Source organism: Triticum urartu, chromosome 1, assembly GCF_003073215.2.
Source record: "Triticum urartu cultivar G1812 chromosome 1, Tu2.1, whole genome shotgun sequence".
Lineage (NCBI taxonomy): Eukaryota > Viridiplantae > Streptophyta > Magnoliopsida > Poales > Poaceae > Triticum > Triticum urartu.
Window position 1 is genome coordinate 441278173 of NC_053022.1, and position 23754 is coordinate 441301926.

Here is a 23754-nt window from a genome sequence, read left to right on the forward strand (position 1 = left end):
CAAGGCTTATAGTGATGTACATTACCGAGATGGCCCAGAGATACCTCTCCGACAATCGGAGTGACAAATCCTAATCTTGATCTATGCCAACTCAACAAACACCATCGTAGACACCTGTAGAGCACCTTTATAATCACCCAGTTACGTTCTCACATTTGGTAGCACACAAAGTGTTCCTCCGGTATTCGGGAGTTGCATGATCTCATAGTTATAGGAACATGTATAGTTATGGAGAAAGCAATAGCAACAAACTAAACGATCATCGTGCTAAGCTAACGAACCCGTTAATCAAATGACAACTCATGTCTATGGTCAGGAAGCATAACCATCATTGATTCAACGAGCTAGTCAAGTAGAGGCAAACTAGTGACACTCTATTTGTCTATGTATTCACACATGTACTAAGTTTCCGGTTAATACAATTCTAGCATGAATAATAAACATTTATCATGATATAAGGAAATATAAATAACAACTTTATTATTGCCTCTAGGGCATATTTCCTTCAGTCTCCCACTTGCACTAGAGTCAATAATCTAGATTACATTGTAATGATTCTAACACCCATGGAGTCTTGGTACTGACCATGTTTTGCTCGTGAGAGATGCTTAGTCAACGGGTTGCAACATTCAGATCCGTATGTATCTTGCAAATCTCTGTGTCTCCCTCCTTGACTTGATCGCGGATGGAATTGAAGCGTCTCTTGATGTGCTTGGTTCTCTTGTGAAATCTGGATTCCTTTGCCAAGGCAATTGCACCAGTATTGTCACAAAGGATTTTCATTGGACCGGATGCACTAGGTATGACACCTAGATCGGATATGAACTCCTTCATCCAGACTCCTTCATTTGCTGCTTCCGAAGCAGCTATGTATTCCGCTTCACACGTAGATCCCGCCACGACGCTCTGCTTGGAACCGCACCAACTGACAGCTCCACCATTTAATAAAAACATGTATCCGGTTTGTGACTTAGAGTCTCCGGATCAGTGTCAAAGCTTGCATCGACGTAACCGTTTACGACGAGCTCTTTGTCACCTCCATATACGAGAAACATATCCTTAGTCCTTTTCAGGTATTTCAGGATGTTCTTGACTGATGTCCAGTGATCCACTCCTGGATTACTTTGGTACCTCCCTACTAAACTTATAGCAAGGCACACATCAGGTCTGGTACACAGCATTGCGTACATGATAGAGCCTATGGCTAAAGCATAGGGAACACCTTTCATTTTCTCTCTATCTTCTACAGTGGTCGGGCATTGAGCCTTTCTTTGCCTGTTCCATTTTGAACTTCTAAAAAACTTTATCAAGGTATGTGCTTGTGAAAGTCCAATCAAGCGTCTTGATCTATCTATATAGATCTTGATGCCCAATATATAAGCAGCTCCACCGAGGTCTTTCATTGAAAAATTCTTATTCAAGTATCCTTTTATGCTATTCAGAAATTCAGTATCCTTTCCGATCAACAATATGTCATCTACATATAATATCAGAAATGCTACGGAGTTCCCACTCACTTTCTTGTAAATACATGCTTCTCCAAAAGTCTGTACAAAACCATATGCTTTGATCACACTATTAAAGCGTATATTCCAACTCCGAGAGGCTTGCACCAGTCCATAAATGGATCGCTGGAGCTTGCACACTTTGTTAGCACCTTTTGGATCGACAAAACCTTCTGGTTGCATCATATACAACTCTTCTTTAATGTATCCATTAAGGAATGCAGTTTTGACATCCATTTGCCAAATTTCATAATCATAAAATGCGGCAATTGCTAACATGATTCGGACGGACTTTAGCATCGCTACGGGTGAGAAGGTCTCATCGTAGTCAACTCCCTGAACTTGTCGAAAACCTTTTGCAACAAGTCGAGCTTTGTAGACAGTAACATTACCGTCAGCGTCAGTCTTCTTCTTGAAGATCCATTTATTCTCTATGGCCTGCCGATCATCGGGCAAGTCAACCAAAGTCCATACTTCGTTCTCATACATGGATCCCATCTCAGATTTCATGGCCTCAAGCCATTTTGCGGAATCTATGCTGATCATCGCTTCCTCATAGTTCGTAGGTTCGTCATGGTCAAGTAACACGACTTCCAGAACAGGATTACCGTACCACTCTGGTGCGGATCTTACTCTGGTTGACCTACGAGGCTCGGTAGTAACTTGATCATAAGTTTCATGATCATCATCATTAGCTTCCTCACTTACTGGTGTAGGAATCACTAGAACTGATTTCAGTGATGAACTACTTTCCAATAAGGGAGAAGGTACAATTACCTCGTCAAGTTATACTTTCCTCCCACTCATTTCTTTCGAGAGAAACTCCTTCTCTAGAAAGGATCAATTCTTAGCAACAAATATCTTGCCTTCGGATCTGTAATAGAAGGTGTACCCAACAGTCTCCTTTGGTTATCCTATGAAGATACATTTCTCCGATTTGGGTTCAAGCTTATCAGGTTGAATCTTTTTCACATATGCATCGCAACCCCAAACTTTAAGAAACGACAACTTGGGTTTCTTGCCAAACCACAATTCATAAGGTGTCGTCTCGACGGATTTAGATGGTGCCATATTTAACGTGAATGCAGCTGTCTCTAAAGCGTAACCCCAAAATGATAGCAGTAAATCAGTGAGAGACATCATAGATCGCACCATATCTAGTAAAGTACGATAATGACGTTCGGGCACACCATTACGCTGTAGTGTTCCAGGTGGCGTGAGTTGCGAAACTATTCCGCATTGTTTCAAATGAAGTCCAAACTCATAACTCAAATATTCGCCTCCACGATCAGATCGTAGAAACTTGATTTTCTTGTTATGATGATTTTCCACTTCACTCTGAAATTCTTTGAACTTTTCAAATGTTTCAGACTTATGTTTCATCAAGTAGATATACCCATTTCTGCTGAAATTATCTGTGAATGTGAGAAAATAATGATATCCGCCGCGAGCTTCAATGTTCATTGGACCACATACATCAGTATGTATGATTTCCAATAACTCTGTTGCTCGCTCCATTGTTCCGGAGAACGGAGTTAGTCATCTTGCCCATGAGGCATGGTTCACAAGTACCAAGTGATTCATAATCAAGTGATTCCAGAAGTCCATCAAAATGGAGTTTCTTCATGCGCTCTACACCAATATGACCTAAACGACAGTGCCACAAATAAGTTGCACTATCATTATCAACTCTATATCTTTTGGCTTCAATACTATGAACATGTGTATCACTACTATCAAGATTTAGTAAAAATAGACCACTCATCAAGGATGCATGACCATAAAAGATATTACTCATATAAATAGAACAACCATTATTCTCTTATTTAAATGAATAACCGTCTCGCATTAAACAAGATCCAGATATAATGTTCATGCTCGACGCTGGCACCAAATAACAATTATTCAGGTCTAAAACTAATCCCAAAGGTAGATGTAGAGGTAGCGTGCCGAAGGTGATCACATCAACGTTGGAACCATTTCCCACGCGCATCGTCACCTCGTCCTTAGCCAATCTTCGCTTAATCCGTAGCCCCTGTTTCGAGTTGCAAATGTTAGCAACTGAACCAGTATCAAATACCCAGGCACTAATGCGAGCATTAGTAAGGTACACATCAATAACTTGTATATCAAATATACCTTTCACTTTGCCATCCTTCTTCTCTGCCAAATACTTGGGGCAGTTCCACTTCCAGTGACCAGTTCCTTTGCAGTAGAAGCACTCAGTCTCAGGCTTAGGTCCAGACTTGGGTTTCTTCACTTGAGCAGCAACTGACTTGCTGCTCTTCTTGAAGTTCCCCTTCTTCCCTTTGCCTTTTTTTTGAAATTGGTGGTCTTGTTGACCATCAACACTTGATGCTCCTTCTTGATTTCTACCTCCACAACCTTTAGCATTGCGAAGAGCTCAGGAGTCGTCTTATCCATCCCTTGCATATTATAGTTCATCACGAAGCTCTTGTAGCTTGGTGGCAGTGATTGAAGAACTCTGTCAATGACACTATCATCAGGAAGATTAACTCCCAGTTGAGTCAAGTGGTTGTGGTACCCAGACATTCTGAGTATATGTTCACTGACAGAACTATTCTCCTCCATCTTGCAGCTGTATAACTTATTGGAGACTTCATATCTCTCAATCTGGGCATTTGCTTGAAATATTAACTTCAACTCCTGGAACATCTCATATGCTCCATGATGTTCAAAACATCGTTGAAGTCCCGGTTCTAAGCCGTAAAGCATGGCACACTGAACTATCAAGTAGTCATCAGCTTTGCTCTGCCAGATGTTCATAACATCTGGTGTTGCTCCTGGAGCGGGCTTTGCACCTAGCGGTGCTTCCAGGACGTAATTCTTCTGTGCAGCAATGAGGATAATCCTCAAGTTACGGACCCAGTCCGTGTAGTTGCTACCATCATCTTTCAACTTAGCTTTCTCTAGGAATGCATTAAAATTCAATGGAACAACAGCACGGGCCATCTATCTACAACAACATAGACATGCAAAATACTATCAGGTACTAAGTTCATGATAAATTAAAGTTCAATTAATCAAATTATTTAAGAACTCCCACTTAGATAGACATCTCTCTAATCATCTAAGTGATCACGTGATCCATATCAACTAAACCATGTCCGATCATCACGTGAGATGGAGTAGTTTTCAATGGTGAACATCACTAGTTTATCATATCTACTATATAATTCACGCTCGACCTTTCAGTCTCTAGTGTTCCGAGGCCATATCTGCATATGCTAGGCTCGTCAAGTTTAACCCGAGTATTTCGCGTGTGCAAAACTGGCTTGCACCCGTTATATGTGAACGTAGAGCTTATCACACCCGATCATCACGTGGTGTCTCGGCACGACGAACTATAGCAACGGTGCATACTCAGGGAGAACACTTATACCTTGAAATTTAGTGAGAGATCATCTTATAATGCTACCGCCGAACTAAGCAAAATAAGATGCACAAAAGATAAACATCACATGCAATCAATATAAGTGATATGATATGGCCATCATCATCTTGTGCCTTTGATCTCCATCTCCAAAGCACTGTCATGATCACCATCATCACCGGCTTGACACCTTGATCTCCATCGAAGCATCGTTGTCGTCTCGCCAACTATTGCTTCTATGACTATCGCTGCCGCTTAGTGATAAAGTAAAGCAATTACATGGCGATTGCATTTCATACAATAAAGCGACAACCATATGGCTCCTGCCAGTTGCCGATAACTGTGTTACAAAACATGATCATCTCATACAATAAAATTTAGCATCATGTCTTGACCATATCACATCACAACATGCCCTACAAAAACAAGCTAGACATCCTCTACTTTGTTATTGTAAGTTTTACGTGGCTGCTATGGGCTGAGCAAGAACCGTTCTTACCTACGCATCAAAAACCACAACGTGGTATAGTGATTGCTTTTTGATATTCAGAAAGAACCCTGTTCATTGAATCCGATTCAACTAAAACTGGAGAAACAGACACCCACTAGCCACCTGTGTGCGAAGCACGTCGATAGAACCAGTCTCGCGTAAGCTTACGCATAATGTCGGTCTGGGCCGCTTCATCCAACAATGCCGCTGAATCAAGAATCAACTAGTGACGGCAATCAACATGTATATACCCACGCCCACAACTCCTTTGTGTTCTACTCGTGCATATAACATCTATGCATAAACCTGGCTCAGATTCACTATTAGGGAACTTAGTAATTTCAAAAAAAATCCTACGCACACACAAGATCATGGTGATGCATAGCAACGAGAGGGGAGAGTATCGTCTACGTACCCTTGTAGACCATAAGCGGAAGCGTTATGACAACGCGGTTGATGTAGTCGTACGTCTTCACGATCGACCGATCTAGTACCGAAGATACGGCACCTCCGCGATCTGCACACGTTCGGCTCGGTGATGTCTCGCGAACTCACGATCCAGTAGAGCTTCAAGGGAGTGTTTCGTCAGCACGAAGGCGTGATGACGGTGATGATGTTGCTACCGGAACAGGGCTTCGCCTAAGCACCGCTACGATATTACCGAGGTGGATTATGGTGGAGGGGGGCACCGCACACGGCTAAAGATCAATGATCAACTTGTGTGTCTATGGGGTGCCCCCTCCCCCGTATATAAAGGAGTGGAGGAGGGGGACGGGGCCGGCCTCTCTAGGTGCGCCGCAAGGAGTCCTACTCCCATCGGGAGTAGGATTCCCCCCCTTCCCTTTGTTGGTTCTAGGAGAGAAGGAAGGAGAGGGAAGAGGGAAGGAAAGGGGGGGGCCCTTCCCAATTTGGATTGGGCTTTGGGGGGGGGGGCTCCTTTGCTTCTTTCCCCTCTCTTCCACTAAGGCCCAATAAGGTCCATATACCTCCCGGGGGTTCCGGTAACCTCCCGGTACTCCGGTATGCTCCCGATTTCACCCGGAACCATTCTGATGTCCAAACATAGGCTTACAATATATCGATCTTTATGTCTCAAGCATTTCGAGACTCCTCTTCATGTTCGTGATCAAATCCGGGACTCCAAACTACCTTCGGTACATCAAAACACATAAACTCATAATACCGATCGTCACCGAACGTTAAGCGTGCGGACCCTACGGGTTAGAGAACTATGTAGACATGACCGAGACATGTCTACGGTCAATAACCAATAGCGGAACCTGGATGCTCATATTGGTTCCTACATATTCTACAAAGATCTTTATCGGTCAAACCGCATAACGATATATGTTGTTCCCTTTGTCATCGGTATGTTACTTGCCCGAGATTCGATCGTTGGTATCTCAATACCTAGTTCAATCTCGTTACCGGAAAGTCTCTTTACTCTTTCTATAATGTTACATCCCATAACTAACTCATTAGCTACATTGCTTGCAAGGCTTATAGTGATGTACATTACTGAGAGGGCCCAGAGATACCTCTCCGACAATCGGAGTGACAAATCCTAATCTTGATCCATGCCAACTCAACAAACACCATCGTAGACACCTATAGAGCACCTTTATAATCACCTAGTTACGTTGTGACGTTTGGTAGCACGCAAAGTGTTCCTCCGGTATTCGGGAGTTGCATGATCTCATAGTTATAGGAACATGTATAGTTATGGAGAAAGCAATAGCAACAAACTAAACGATCATCGTGCTAAGCTAACTAATGAGTCAAGTCAATCACATAATTATCTAATGATGTGATCCCATTAATCAAATGACAACTCATGTCTATGGTCAGGAAACATAACCATCATTGATTCAACGAGCTAGTCAAGTAGAGGCAAAGTAGTGACACTCTGTTTGTCTATGTATTCACACATGTACTAATCTAGTTAATACAATTCTATCATGAATAATAAGCATTTATCATGATATAAGGAAATATAAATAACAACCTTATTATTGCCTCTAGGGCATATTTCCTTCAGCTATCTATGATGACATGTATGCCATAAAGAGTGATAAATCTTCTATGCTTGTGCATCATAAAAAGAGTGATGTATGGATAGTTATATTGTTGAATCCATTCATGATTACTCTCAAAATTATTATGATAAAGAAACTTATGCCCTTAAATATCTCAATAATATCAAGTTCCTTCTCTATGTGTTGATAGTTTTGAAGTTACACTTGTTTTGCTTTACTATACAAGTTGATTCTTGTTCCCATAAGTTGTTTGCTCAGAAAATCCCTATGAATAGGAAGTGGGTTAGACCTAAATGTGCTAGTTATGCTTCATTATGCTCTCTTCATGTTTCAATTCTTATCTTTTATGTGAGCATAATCAAAATCATCATGCCTAGCTTAAAAGGCATAAAAGAAAAGCGCTTGTTGGGAGATAACCCAACACTTTTACCTACTGTTTTGTGTGTTCACATGATTATTCTACTTTATTGATCATGTTTTATGCTTTTGTTTCAATAAAGTGCCAAGTAAAGCCTTTAGGATCATGTTGGGTGATAGTTGCTTTGATCTTGCTGAAAAAGAGAAACTTTTGCTCTGGAATACAATTCTATTTTTTAACAGTTGCGAGATAAAATGCTAATTATTTTTGCTGAAGATTAATAGACAAATTTCTTAGGCTATCCTAATTTTTCAGAATTTTTGGAGTATTAGAAATATGGTTGGAGTACAGATTACTACAGACTGTTCTGTTTTTGACAGATTCTGTTTTCAATGCATAGTTTGCTTGTTTTCTAGTTTCTATGGCTTATTTTGCTGAATATAAATTGTGGAAATGATATTATACAGTAGGCATTGTGTGAGAACAATTATGAATCTTGTCTTTAACAGTGCCAAAAGTGGAATGGTTTGCTCCTAACCTATCTCGCAAAGTTCCATTAAGTTTTGTGTGATTGAAGTTTTTGAGTTTTGGGTGAGACATCGATATGAGGAGAATAAGGAGTGACAAGACCATAAGATTGGGGATTCCCAAGGCACCCCAAGTTAATATCTAAGGAAGATCCAAGCAACTAAGCTTGGGGATGCCCCGGAAGGGATGCCCTGGAAGGCATCCCCTCTTTCGTCTCCAACATTATCGGTAAACTCACTTGGAGCTATGTTTTCATTCGTCACATGATATGAGTTTTAATTGGAGCATCAGTTTATTTTGTTAGGATTTGCTTGCTTGTATTTAGAATAATGTTTTGCATCTTTTATTTCAATAAATGTGGCAATGATAGCCTTTGCCATGCTTATTTTGAAAGTATACATGTTGCTATTTGAAAACAGAAAGCTTACCGCTGTTGCAAAAATTCCCTAGAAAAGTCAGAATGTGATAAAATGTTGAAACTTTTTGCAAAGTAAGCTCTGATAAATTTTCTACAGTGTGGTAAATTTTCATAATTTTTGGAGTTAAAGAAGTATTGATACTCTTGCATTCTTTACAGACTGTACTGTTTTGGCAGATTGCTGTTATGTTTGCTTGTTTAATGATTCTATTTGAGGATAGGAGTATTAAATATGCAGAGGCATTTAATATGAAATGTTGAATAATAATTTTAGTGATTTTCTACAGTAGAGAATGATAAGGTTTTTGCATTGGTTAATACTAACTTATCTCACGAGTTCTTGTTGAGTTTTGTGTGGATGAAGCTTTTGAGATTTAGGGAAACCGTGATATACAAGGAATTAAGGAGACACAAAAACTCAAGCTTGGGGATGCCCAAGGCATATCGAGATAGTATTTCAAGAAGTATCAAGCATCTAAGCTTGGGTATGCCCCGGTAGGCATCCCACCTTTCTTCTTCAACAATTATCGGTTAGTATCGGTTGAGCTAAGTTTTTGCTTCTTCACATGATGTGTACTATTATAGAAATGTCATTTTGTTTTGTTTTGCTTGCTGTTTTAATAAAATGCTTAGATCTAAAAGTTTTTAAATAAAATAGAGTCCTCGAATAGTTGCCTGGGAGGCTAAGTAAGCGGTATTGACATCCCATTAACGAAGCTCTTTCCTATGTCATTTACTCTTGTGCTTCACTTATATCCTATGAGTAAATTGTTGAATAAATTGAATATCATGAAGTTGAAATCATATCATGCCTAGTGGTAGCTTCACATTGGGTTTAGAAAGTGAAATATTTTGAGGCTTGACAATCACAATATTGGTCATACAAGCAATTCACGAATAATTAGTACAAGGAAGAGAACTTTCACATATAAATACACAATCATGGAAATCTTTTGTGATTGTGAGCCCCCATCAAAATATTATATACCAAAATTTTTGACGTTGGACAAGGAAGACAATGTAATGATTTATGTTTGTTCATATTCACATAGAAGTTATATTGTCATAGATCCTTCAACATGTGGTGCTTGCCCCCCATCTTTGCTAGCCAAAAATTCCGCACCAAGTAGAGATACTACTTGTGCATCCAAAAACCCTTAAACCCAAATATTATTTTCATGAGTCCACTATATCTACCTATATGCGGTATTCTTTTGCCGTTCTAAGCAAATTTGCATGTGCCATCTCTAATTTTCAAAATAAACTTCTCTTTTGTGTGTTTGTTTCGCTCGCGGAGCGGTGAGGGGTGGCTAATATTTCCCATGCTAGATGTGTTATTCTCAAGGTGAGTGTTTATTCACTTGTCATTGCACGAGAGTAAGGCAAAGGTATTAGGGATGCCTAGTCCTAAAATGCAAAAAAAATGAATTTACTTTATGTTGTCAAATAATAAATTCCTTGGAAAGTGTTGGTATGGAGGGAACACGTGGATAAGGTTAGCACGGAAAGTGAAAGTATGGTGGAAGAAGGAATAAACTTTATTTTCTGTTTGGGAACCGCCTATGATATATCTAAGCATGGAAAGTATTGGGAACTCTAAGTCATTTTCGTTGGTGGGATGGATACACCTCTCAAAATGTTTTTATCTCTAATTTTCGGTTTGAGCACTGGCACCTCTAGAAATCCCTACTTCCCTCTACGAAGGGCCTATCTTTTACTTTTCAGTATTTACTTTTATGCAAAGAGTCAAAGTATTCCTCTCTATTCCTTTTTATTTTTCTCCTTTGGCAAGCATCATGTGGTGAGGAAAGATCTAGGCACATATGTCCAGTTGAATATGGGTAGCATGAGTTATTATTTTTGACATCACCCTTGAGGCGAATACGTTGGGAGGCAAAACAATAAGCCCCTATCTTTCTATGTGTCTGGTTGAAACGTTTTGCTCATGTGTACAAGGTGAGTGTTAGCAATCATAGAAGCCTATATGATGGTTGAGTATGTGGAGCTTAAAGGAAATATGCCCTAGAGGCAGTAATAAAGTTGTTATTTATATTTCCTATATCATGATAAATGTTTATTATTCATGTAGAATTGTATTAACAGGAAACTTAGTACATGTTTGAATACATAGACAAACAGAGTGTCACTAGTATGCCTCTACTTGACTAGCTCATTAATCAAAGATGGTTAAATTTTCTAGCCATAGACATGAGTTGTCATTTGATGAACAGAATCACATCATTAGAGAATGATGTGATTGACATGACCCATCCGTTAGATTAGCACTATGATCGTTTAGTTTATTGCTATTGCTTTCTTCATGACTTATACATGTTCCTATAACTATGAGATTATGCAACTCCCAAATACCGAAGGAACACTTAGTGTGCTATCAAACGTCACAACATAACTGGGTGATTATAAAGATGCTCTACAGGTGTCTCCGATGGTGTTTGTTGAGTTGGCATAGATCGAGATTAGGATTTGTCAGTCCGATTGTCGGAGAGGTATCTATGGGCCCTCTCGGTAATGCACATCACTATAAGCCTTGTAAGCAATGTAACTAATGAGTTAGTTGCGGGATGATGCATTACGGAACGAGTAAAGAGACTTGCCGGTAACGAGATTGAACTAGGTATGATGATACCGACGATCGAATCTCAGGCAAGAAACATACTGATGACAAAGGGAAAAACGTATGTTGTTATGCGATTTGACCGATAAACATCTTCATACAATATGTAGGAACCAATATGAGCATCTAGGTTCTACTATTGGTTATTGACCGGAGATGAGTCTCGGTCATGTCTACATAGTTCTCAAACCCGTAGGGTCCACACGCTTAACGTTCGATGACGATATGTATTGTGAGTTATGTGATTTGATGTACCGAAGGTTGTTCGGAGTCCCAGATGTGATCACGGACACGACGAGGAGTCTCGAAATGGTCGAGACATGAAGATTGATACATTGGAAGGTTATGTTTGGACACTGGAAAGGTTTCAGATAGGTTCGGGCATTTTTTGGAGCACCGGGGGGTTACCGGAACCCCCCGGGGGGTTAATGGGCCTTATGGGCTTTAGTGGAAGAGAGGGGGAGGCGGCCAAGTGGAGGGGCGCGCCCCCTCCAAGCCTAGTCCGAATTGGGAGGGGGCGCCCCCCTTCCCTTTTCTCCCCCTTCCCTTTCCTTCCCCTCCTAGTTGGACTAGGAAAGGGGGGAACCTACTCCTAGTAGGAGTAGGATTCCCCCCTTGGGGCGCACCCCATGAGGCCGGCCAGCCCCCTCCTCCACTCCTTTATATACGGGGGAGGGGGCACCCCATAGACACACAAGTTGATTTCTTAGCCGTGTGCGGTGCCCCCCTCCACAGATTTCCACCTCGGTCATATTGTAGTAGTGCTTAGGCGAAGCCCTGCGTTGGTAACTTCATCATCACCGTCAACACGCCGTTGTGCTAACGAAACTCTCCCTCGGCCTCAACTGGATCTAGAGTTCGAGGGACATCACCGAGCTGAACGTATGCAGATCATGGAGGTGCCGTGCGTTCGGTACTTGATCGGTTGGATCACGAAGACGTTTGACTACATCAACCGCGTTAATCAATGCTTCCGCTTTCGGTCTACGAGGGTACGTAGACACACTCTCCCCTCTCGTTGCTATGCATCTCCTAGATAGATCTTGCATGATCGTAGGAATTTTTTTGAAATACTATGTTCCCCAATAGTGGCATCCGAGTCAGGTCTATGCGTAGATGTTATATGCACGAGTAGAACACAAAGGAGTTGTGGGCATGGGTATATACATATTGCTTGTCGTCACTAGTTGTTCTTGATTTGGCGGTATTGTTGGATGAAGCGGCCCGGACCGACATTACATGACCGTGTTCATGAGACTGGTTCTACCGACGTGCTTTGCACACAGGTGGCTGGCGGGTGTCAGTTGCTCCAACTTTAGTTGAATAGGATTCAATGAACATGGTTCTTTCTGAAGATCAAAAAGCAATCACTATACCACGTTGTGGTTTTAATGCGTAGGTAAGAACGGTTCTTGCTAGAAGCCCGTAGCAGCCACGTAAAACTTGCAACAACAAAGTAGAGGATGTCTAACTTGTTTTTGCAGGGCTTGCCGTGATTTGATATGGTCAAGACATGATGATATATAAATTGTTGTATGAGATGATCATGTTCTGTAAAAGTTATCGGCAACTGGCAGGAGCCTTATGGTTGTCGCTTTATTGTATGAAATGCAATCACCATGTAATTACTTTACTTTATCACTAAGCGGTAGCGATAGTCGTAGAAGCAATAGATGGCGAGACGACAACGATGCTTCGATGGAGATCAAGGTGTCAAGACGGTGATGATGGTGATCATGATGGTGCTTTGGAGATGGAGATCAAAGGCACAAGATGATGATGGCCATATCATATCACTTATTTTGCTTGCATGTGATGTTTATCTTTTTATGCATCTTATTTTCCTTAGTACGACGGTATCATTATAAGATGATCTCTCACTAAATTTCAAGGTACAAGTGTTCTCCCTGAGTATGCACCATTACTACAGTTCGTCGTGCTGAGACACCACGTGATGATTGGGTGTGATAAGCTCTATGTTCACATACAACGGGTGCAAGCCAGTTTTGCACACGCAGAATACTCGGGTTAAACTTGACGAGCCTAGCATATGCAGATATGGCCTCGGAACACTGTGACCGAAAGGTCGAGCGTGAATCATATAGTAGATATGATCAACATAGTGATGTTCACCATTGAAAACTACTCCATCTCACGTGATGATCGGACATGGTTTAGTTGATATGGATCACGTGATCACTTAGATGATTAGAGGGGTGTCTATCTAAGTGGGAGTTCTTAAGTAATATGATTAATTGAACTTTAATTTATCTTGAACTTAGTACCTAATAGTATTTTGCATGTCTATGTTGTTGTAGATAAATGGCCTGTGCTGTTGTTCCGTTGAATTTTAGTGCGTTCCTAGAGAAAGCTAAGTTGAAATATGATGGTAGCAACTACATGGACTAGGTCCGTAACTTGAGGATTATCCTCATTGCTGCACAGAAGAATTACGTCCTGGAAGCACCGCTAGGTGCAAAGCCCGCTCCAGGAGCAACACTAGATGTTATGAACGTCTGGCAGAGCAAAGCTGATGACTACTTGATAGTTCAGTGTGCCATGCTTTACGGCTTAGAATCGGGACTTCAATGACATTTTGAACGTCATGAAGCATATGAGATGTTCCAGGAGTTGAAGTTAATATTTCAAGCAAATGCCCGGATTGAGAGATATGAAGTCTCCAATAAGTTCTACAGCTGCAAGATGGAGGAGAATAGTTCTGTCAGTGAACATATACTCAGAATGTCTGGGTACCACAACCACTTGACTCAACTGAGAGTTAATCTTCCTGATGATAGTGTCATTGACAGAGTTCTTCAGTCACTGCCACCAAGCTATAAAAGCTTTGTGATGAACTATAATATGCAAGGGATGGATAAGACAATTCCTGAGCTCTTCGCGATGCTAAAAGCTGCGGAGGTAGAAATCAAGAAGGAGCATCAAGTGTTGATGGTCAACAAGACCACTAGTTTCAAGAAGAAGGGCAAGGGGAAGAAGGGGAACTTCAAAAAGAATGGCAAGCAAGTTGTTGCTCAAGTGAAGAAGCCCAAGTTTGGACCTAAGCCTGAGACTGAGTGCTTCTACTGCAAAGGGACTGGTCACTGGAAGCGGAACTGCCCCAAGTATTTGGCGGATAAGAAGGCTGGCAAAGTGAAAGGTATATTTGATATACATGTTATTGATGTGTACCTTACTAATGCTTGCATTAGCGTCTGGGTATTTGATACTGGTTCTGTTGCTAATATTTGCAACTCGAAACAGGGGCTACAGATTAAGCGAATATTGGCTAAGGACAAGGTGACGATGCGCGTGGGAAATGGTTCAAAAGTCGATGTGATCGCCGTCGGCACGCTACCTCTACATCTACCTTCGGGATTAGTTTTAGAGCTGAATAATTGTTATTTGGTGCCAGCGTTAAGCATGAACATTATATCTGGATCTTGTTTGATGCGAGACGGTTATTCATTTAAATCGGAGAATAATGGTTGTTCTATTTATATGAGTAATATCTTTTATGGGCATGCACCCTTGATGAGTGGCCCATTTTTGTTGAATCTCAATCATAGTGATACACATATTCATAGTATTGAAGCCAAAAGATATAAGTTTAATAATGATAGTGCAACTTATTTGTGGCACTGCCATTTAGGTCATATTGGTGTAAAGCGCATGAAGAAACTCCATGCTGATGGGCTTTTGGAATCACTTGATTATGAATCACTTGATGCTTGCGAACCATGCCTCATAGGCAAGATGACTAAGACTCCGTTTTCCGGAACAATGGAACGAGCAACAGACTTATTGGAAATAATACAACTGATGTATGCGGTCCGATGAGTGTTGATGCTCGTGGCGGGTATCGTTATTTTCTGACCTTCACAGATGATTCGAGCAGATATGGGTATGTCTACTTGATGAAACATAAGTCTGAAACATTTGAAAATTTCAAAGAATTTCAGAGTGAAGTGGAAAATCATCGTAACAAGAAAATTTAGTTTCTACGATCTGATTGTGGAGGTGAATATTTGATTTATGAGTTTGGTCTTCATTTGAAACAATGCGGAATAGTTTCGCAACTCACGCCACCTGGAACACCACAGCGTAATGGTGTCTCCGAACGTCGTAACCACACTTTATTAGATATGGTGTGATCTATAATGTCTCTTACTGATTTACCGCTATCATTTTGGGGTTATGCTTTAGAGACAGCTGCATTCACGTTAAATAGGGCACCATCAAAATCCGTTGAGACGACACCATATGAACTATGGTTTGGCAAGAAACCCAAGTTGTTGTTTCTTAAAGTTTGGGGCTGCGATGCTTATGTGAAAAAGCTTCAACCTGATAAGCTCGAACCCAGATCGGAGAAATGTGTCTTCATAGGATACCAAAAGGAGACTGTTGGGTACACCTTCTATCACAAATCCGAAGGCAAGATATTCGTTGCTAAGAATGGATCCATTCTAGAGGAGTTTCTCTCGAAATAAGTGAGTGGCAGGAAAGTATAACTTGATGAGGTAACTGTACCTTCTCCTTATTAGAAAGTAGTTCATCACAGAAATTAGTTCCAGTGATTCCTACACCAATTAGTGAGGAAACTAATGATGATGACCATGAAACTTCTGATTAAGTTACTACCGAACCTCGTAGGTCAACCAGAGTAAGATCCGCACCAGAGTGGTACGGTAATCCTGTTCTGGAAGTCATGTTACTTGACCATGACGAACCTACGAACTATGAGGAAGCGATGATGAGCCCAGATTCCGCAAAATGTCTTGAGGCCATGAAATCTGAGATGGGATCCATGTACGAGAACAAAGTGTGGACTTTGGTTGACTTGCCTGATGATTGGCAAGCCATAGAGAATAAATGGATCTTCAATAAGAAGACTGATGCTGACGGTAATGTTAGTGTCTACAAAGCTCGACCTGTTGCGAAAGGTTTTCGACAAGTTCAAGGAGTTTACTACGATGAGACCTTCTCACCCGTAGCGATGCTTAAGTTCGTCCAAATCATGTTAGCAATTGCTGCATTTTATGATTATGAAATTTGGCAAATGGATGTCAAAACTGCATTTCTTAATGGATATCTTAAAGAAGAGTTGTATATGATGCAACCAGAAGGTTTTGTCGATCCAAAAGGTGCTAACAAAGTGTGTAAGCTCCATCGGTCCATTTATGGACAGGTGCAAGCATCTCGGAGTTGGAATATATGCTTTGATAGTGTGATCAAAGCATATGGTTTTACACAGACTTTTGGAGAAGCCTGCATTTACAAGAAAGTGAGTGGGAGCTCTGTAGCATCTCTGATATTATATGTGGATGACATATTGTTGATCAGAAATGATACTGAATTTCTGAATAGCATAAAAGGATACTTGAATAGGAATTTTTCAATGAAAGACCTTGGTGAAGCTGCTTATATATTGGGCATCAAGATCTATAGAGATAGATAAAGACGCTTAATTGGACTTTCACAAAGGACATACCTTGATAAAGTTTTGAAGAAGTTCAAAATGGATCAAGCAAAGAAAGGGTTCTTGCCTGTGTTACAAGGTGTGAAGTTGAGTCAGACTCAATGCCCGACCAGTGCAGAAAATAGAGAGAAAATGAAAGTCATTCCCTATGCTTCAGCCATAGGTTCTATCATGTATGCAATGCTATGTACCAGACCTGATGTGTGCCTTGCTATTAGTTTAGCAGGGAGGTACCAAAGTAGTCTAGGAGTGGATCACTGGACATCGGTCAAGAATATCCTGAAATACCTGAAAAAGACTAAGGATATGTTTCTCGTTTATGGAGGTGACAAATAGTTTGTCGTAAATGGTTACGTCGATGCAAGCTTTTGAAGGAAATATGCCCTAGAGGCAATAATAAAGTTATTATTTATTTCCTTATATCATGATAAATGTTTATTATTCATGCTAGAATTGTATTAACCGGAAACATAATACATGTGTGAATACATAGACAAACAAAGTGTCACTAGTATGCCTCTACTTGACTAGCTCGTTAATCGAAGATGGTTATGTTTCCTAACCATAGACATGAGTTGTCATTTGATTAACGGGATCACATCATTAGGAGAATGATGTGATTGACATGACCCATTCCGTTAGCTTAGCACCCGATCGTTTAGTATGTTGCTATTGCTTTCTTCATGACTTATACATGTTCCTATGACTATGAGATCATGCAACTCCCACTTACCGGAGGAACACTTTGTGTGCTACCAAACGTCACAACATAACTGGGTGATTATAAAGGTGCTCTACAGGTGTCTCCAAAGGTACATGTTGGGTTGGCATATTTCGAGATTAGGATTTGTTGCTCCGATTGTCGGAGAGGTATCTCTGGGCCCTCTCGGTAATACACATCACTTAAGCCTTGCAAGCAATGCAACTAATAAGTTAGTTGCAATATGATGTATTACAGAATGAGTAAAGAGACTTGCCGGTAACGAGATCTAGGTATTGAGATACCGACGATCGAATCTCGGGCAAGTAACATACCGATGACAAAGGGAACAACGTATGTTGTTATGCGGTCTGACCGATAAAGATCTTCGTAGAATATGTAGGAGCCAATATGAGCATCCAGGTTCCTCTATTGGTTATTGACCGGAGACGTGTCTCGGTCATGTATACATTGTTCTCGAACCCATAGGGTCCGCACGCTTAACGTTACGATGAAAGTTTCATTATGAGTTTATGTGTTTTGATGTACCGAAGGTTGTTCGGAGTCCCGGATGTGATCACGGACTTGACGAGGAGTCTCGAAATGGCCGAGACATAAAGATCGATATATTGGACGACTATATTTGGACACCGGGAAGGTTCCGGGTAAGATTGGGACAATACCGGATCACCGGGAGGTTATCGGAACCACCCGGGAGGTATATGGGCCTTATTGGGCCTTAGTGGAAAGGAGGGGAAAGGAGCAAGGGAGGCCCCCCGCAAGCCCAATCCGAATTGGGAAGGGGGCCGGCCCCCCTTTCCTTCCTCCCTCCTTCCTCTTCCTTCCCTCTCCTACTCCTAATAGGAAAAAGGGGAGTCCTACTCCCGGTGGGAGTTGGACTCCCCCCTTGGGCGCGCCACCCTCCTTGGCCGGCCCCTCCTCCACTCCTTTATATACGGGGGCAGGGGGGCACCCCAGAGACACAAAAATTGATCATTGATCTCTTAGCCGTGTGCGGTGCCCCCCTCCACCATAATCCTCGATAATATTGTAGCGGTGCTTAGGCGAAGCCCCGCAACGGTAGAACATCAAGATCGTCACCACGCCGTCGTGCTGACAAAACTCTTCCCCGACATTCTGCTGGATCGGAGTCCGGGGATCGTCATCGAGCTGAACGTGTGCTAGAACTCGGAGGTGCCGTAGTTTCGGTGCTTGATCGGTCGGGCCGTGAAGACGTACGACTACATCAACCATGTTGTTATAACGCTTCCGCTTCCGGTCTACGAGGGTACGTAGACAACACTCTCCCCTCTCGTTGCTATGCATCACCATGATCTTGCGTGTGCATAGGAAATTTTTGAAATTACTACGTTCCCCAACAGTGGTATCAGAGCCTAGGTTTTATGTGTTGATGTTATATGCACGAGTAGAACACAAGTGAGTTGTGGGCGATATAAGTCATACTGCTTACCAGCATGGCATACTTTGGTTCGGCGGTATTGTTGGATGAAGCGGCCTGGACCGACATTACGCATACGCTAACGCGAGACTGGTTCTACCGACGTGTTTTGCACACAGGTGGCTGGCGGGTGTCAGTTTCTCCAACTTTAGTTGAACCGAGTGTGGCTATGCCCGGTCCTTGCGAAGGTTAAAACAGCACCAACTTGACAAACTATCGTTGTGGTTTTTGATGCGTAGGTAAGATTGGTTCTTGCTAAGCCCATAGCAGCCACGTAAAACTTGCAACTAACAAAGTAGAGGATGTCTAACTTGTTTTTGCAGGGCATGTTGTGATGTGATATGGTCAAGGCATGATGCTAAATTTTATTGTATGAGATGATCATGTTTTGTAACCAAGTTATCGGCAACTGGCAGGAGCCATATGGTTGTCGCTTTATTGTATGCAATGCAATCGCTCTGTAATGCTTTACTTTATCACTAAGCGGTAGCGATAGTCGTAGAAGCATAAGATTGGCGAGACAACAACGATGCTACGATGGAGATCAAGGTGTCACGCCGGTGACGATGGTGATCATGATGATGCTTCGGAGATGGAGATCACAAGCACAAGATGATGATGGCCATATCATATCACTTATATTGATTGCATGTGATGTTTATCTTTTATGCATCTTATCTTGCTTTGATTGACGGTAGCATTATAAGATGATCTCTCACTAAATTTCAAGATAAAAGTGTTCTCCCTGAGTATGCACCATTGCCAAAGTTCGTCGTGCCCAGACACCACGTGATGATCGGGTGTGATAAGCTCTACGTCCATCTACAATGGGTGCAAGCCAGTTTTTGCACATGTAGAATACTCAGGTTAAACTTGACGAGCCTGAAAACTACTCCATTTCAAGTGATGATCGAGTGTGAATCATATAGTGGATATGATCAACATAGTGATGTTCACCATTGAAAACTACTCCATTTCACGTGATGATCGGTTATGGTTTAGTTGATTTGGATCACATGATCACTTAGATGATTAGAGGGATGTCTATCTAAGTGGGAGTTTGAAAGCACAAGTGCTCCCTGGGTGGTTTTGGTAATTAATGTCAACATATCTCTTGTTGGACTAACACTTTTACCTAGTATGTTTTAGATAAGTTCAACAATGGAGTGGCATGGACTAGAGGATGTGGAACCCCTTCAAGATGCTAAGGACAAAGGATTGGCTCAAGCTTCAAGATCAAGACTCTACATTTTCTATTTTAGTGATCCAAGGTCACATTGAGTCTATAGGAAAAGCCAATACTATCAAGAGGGGATGAGGTGTTGCTTAATGGCTTGCTTGCTCACAGTGCTTAGTGATATGCTCCAAAACCCTCAACTACCTTCCCACATCCACATATGACCTAAACCAAAAGTCAAACTCGGCCCCCCCCGATTCTTTCTATCCAGAGCCACCGAGTTCAGTTAACATAGCCACTGCCAGAAACCCTAATCAGTTCGGTCTCACCGATGGGATCTCGGTCTCACCGAGATGGGCTTGCAAACTCTCTGTTACCTGTTGCAATATTTTCGGTCCCACCGAGATATGCAATCGGCCCCACCGAGTTTGCTTGGCCAACTCTCTGTTTCGTTTATTACCCAAATCGGTCCCACCGAGTTTGAGTAATCGGTCAAACCGAGTTTTGGTTTTACCCTAACCCTAGCACATCGGTTCCACCGAGTTGAACTAGTCGGTCCCACCGAAAACCCTAACGGTCACTAGGTTTACTAAATCGGTCCGACCGAGTTTTTCCCTTTGGTCTCACCGAGATTGGTAAATTGAGTGTAAAGGTTAGATTTTGTGTGGAGGGTATATATACCCCTCCACCCACTCTTCATTCGTAGAGAGAGCCATCAGAACATACCTACACTTCCAATACACATTTTCTGAGAGAGAACTACCTACACTTGTGTTGAGGTCAAGATATTCCATTCCAACCATATGAATCTTGATCTCTAGCCTTCCCCAAGTTGCTTTCCACTCAAATCTTCTTTCCACCAAATCCAAATCCTGTGAGAGAGAGTTGAGTGTTGGGGAGACTATCATTTGAAGCACAAGAGCAAGGAGTTCATCATCAACACACCATTTGTTACTTCTTGGAGAGTGGTGTCTCCTAGATTGGCTAGGTGTTACTTGGGAGCCTCCGACAAGATTGTGGAGTTGAACCAGGGAGTTTGTAAGGGCAAGGAGATCGCCTACTTCGTGAAGATCTACCGCTAGTGAGACAAGTCCTTCATGGGCGACGACCGTGATGGAATAGACAAGGTTGCTTCTTCATGGAACCTTCGTGGGTGGAGCCCTCCGTGGACTCGCGCAACCATTACCCTCCGTGGGTTGAAGTCTCCATCAACGTGTATGTACGATAGCACCACCTATCGGAACCACGACAAAAACATCCGTGTCTCCAATTGCGTTTGAATACTCCAAACCCTCTCCTTACATTCTTGCAAGTTGCATGCTTTACTTTCCGCTGCTCATATACTCATTTCATGCTTGCTTGATATGTATTGTGTTTGTTAAACTTGTTCTTAAACTCCACTTAAACTTAAGAATTTTAAAAACGACAACTTTTGGCACTTAGTGTCTAATCACCCCCCTCTAGACACCTCTTCTCGATCCTTTCAATTGGTATCAGAGCATTGGTCTCCATTGCCTTGGTTCAAACACCATTGGAGGAAGATGGATGTGTCTACTTTGGGGAGTCTTAGACATAGAGTGCCTATTCTTGATGGAGAGTATTTTCATGAGTGGAAAAATGAAATGCTTGAGATTTTCAATGAATATCATTTGAACAAGTACATTACTATCCCTTGTGCACCTCATGTTGATCCTTTGCACCCTACGCTAGATGAAGATATTGACATGATTCACAATCTTAGAACTGTTAATCTTATCACTAGAGGCTTGCCTAGAAACTTGATTGGATGTTTGCCGACTCTTAAGTGTGCCTACACCATATGGAAATTCCTTGAGGAACTCTTTCCTAATTACTCCTTGAAAGATCTAGATGAAATCCTCCATAAGTCTATTGCTTTGATTAAGATGAGTTCCAATGATCCCAAATTTGGTGACTGCATATTTGAGCTTACTAATCTTACGAGTGCCAAAGGAGATGTTGGAATCATTAGCAATATCATTTCCAAAGCTATTAGAATTCATAAAGATAACTATAGAAATGATCATTTATCTAATGAATTTCCCTCTCTAGGAATTGATCAATCACAAGATGATGCTGAACATGAATACTCGGATGAGGATGATGATGATGATGATGATGATAGTGACTATGATATCGATGATGCGATGAGACACTTTGGTCTTATGGAAAATCTTCATGGCTACATGGCTGGAGGAAAGGAATGGGTCCTTGATAGTGGATGTACTGATCATATGACCGGAGATAAAGACATGTTCCGTGAGCTTGCTGAAAATGATGGCCCTCGAAAGTATGTCACTTTTGGTGATAATTCAAAGGGTAAGGTGGCTGGCCTTGGTAAGGTGGCCATCTCACATGATAGCTTCATACAAAATGTCATGCTCGTTAAATCTCTTGGCTACAACTTACTTTCAGTATCTAGACTTGCTGATTTCGGTTTCAATGTCCTATTTACTGAAGTAGACTACCAAGTGTTTCGTAGAGATAATCATAAAATGGTCTTTACCGGTATACGTAGAGGAGATATTTACATTGTTGATTTCGCTAAAAAGGCTCAACCTAAAACTTGCTTAATTGCCAAATCTTCTAAAGGCTGGTTGTGGCATAGAAGACTAGGTCATGTTGGTATGCGAAATCTTAATAAGCTTATTAAAGGTGATCATATCCTTGGAATAAAAGATGTCATATTTGACAAGGATAGACTTTGTAGTGCTTGTCAAGCAGGGAAACAAGTTGGAGGAAGTCACCGCGCGAAGAACATCATGACCACAAAAAGACCACTCGAGCTACTTCACATGGATCTCTTTGGTCCAAATGCCTACAAGAGTCTCGGTGGTAACTCATTTGGTCTAGTCATAGTTGATGATTTTTCAAGATTTACGTGGGTGTTCTTTCTTGATGACAAATCGCAGGTCCAAAAGATCTTCAAAAACTTCGCTAGGAAGGCCCAAAATCAGTTTGACGTGAAGATCAAGAAGGTTCGGAGTGACAACGGAACGGAGTTCAAGAACGCAAATGTGGACACCTTTCTTGACGAAGAAGGGATTTCACACGAGTTCTCGGCTACGTACACACCTCAACAAAATGGAGTTGTTGAAAGGAAGAACCGGACTCTTATCGAGATGGCAAGAACGATGCTTGATGAGTACAAAACGCCAAAGCACTTTTGGGCGGAAGCGGTTGAGACAGCTTGTCATGCAATAAATCGCTTGTATCTTCACAAGCTACTCGGCAAGACGGCATACAAGCTCCTCACCGGTAACAAACCTCAAGTTGGATACTTTCGAGTATTCGGCTCAAAGTGCTACATTCTTGATAAGCATCATCGTTCTAAATTTGCTCCTAAATCTCATGAAGGTTTCCTACTTGGTTATGGCTCAAACTCTCACACTTACCGTGTCTACAACAATTTCACCCGAAAGGTTGAAGAGACGGTAGATGTGAAGTTTGATGAATCTAACGGCTCGCAAGTAGAGCAATTGCCAATTGATGTAGGAGACAAAGACCCTTCGGAAGAAATTCAAGACTTGTCCATTGGCAAGATTCGTCCAACGGAAGTG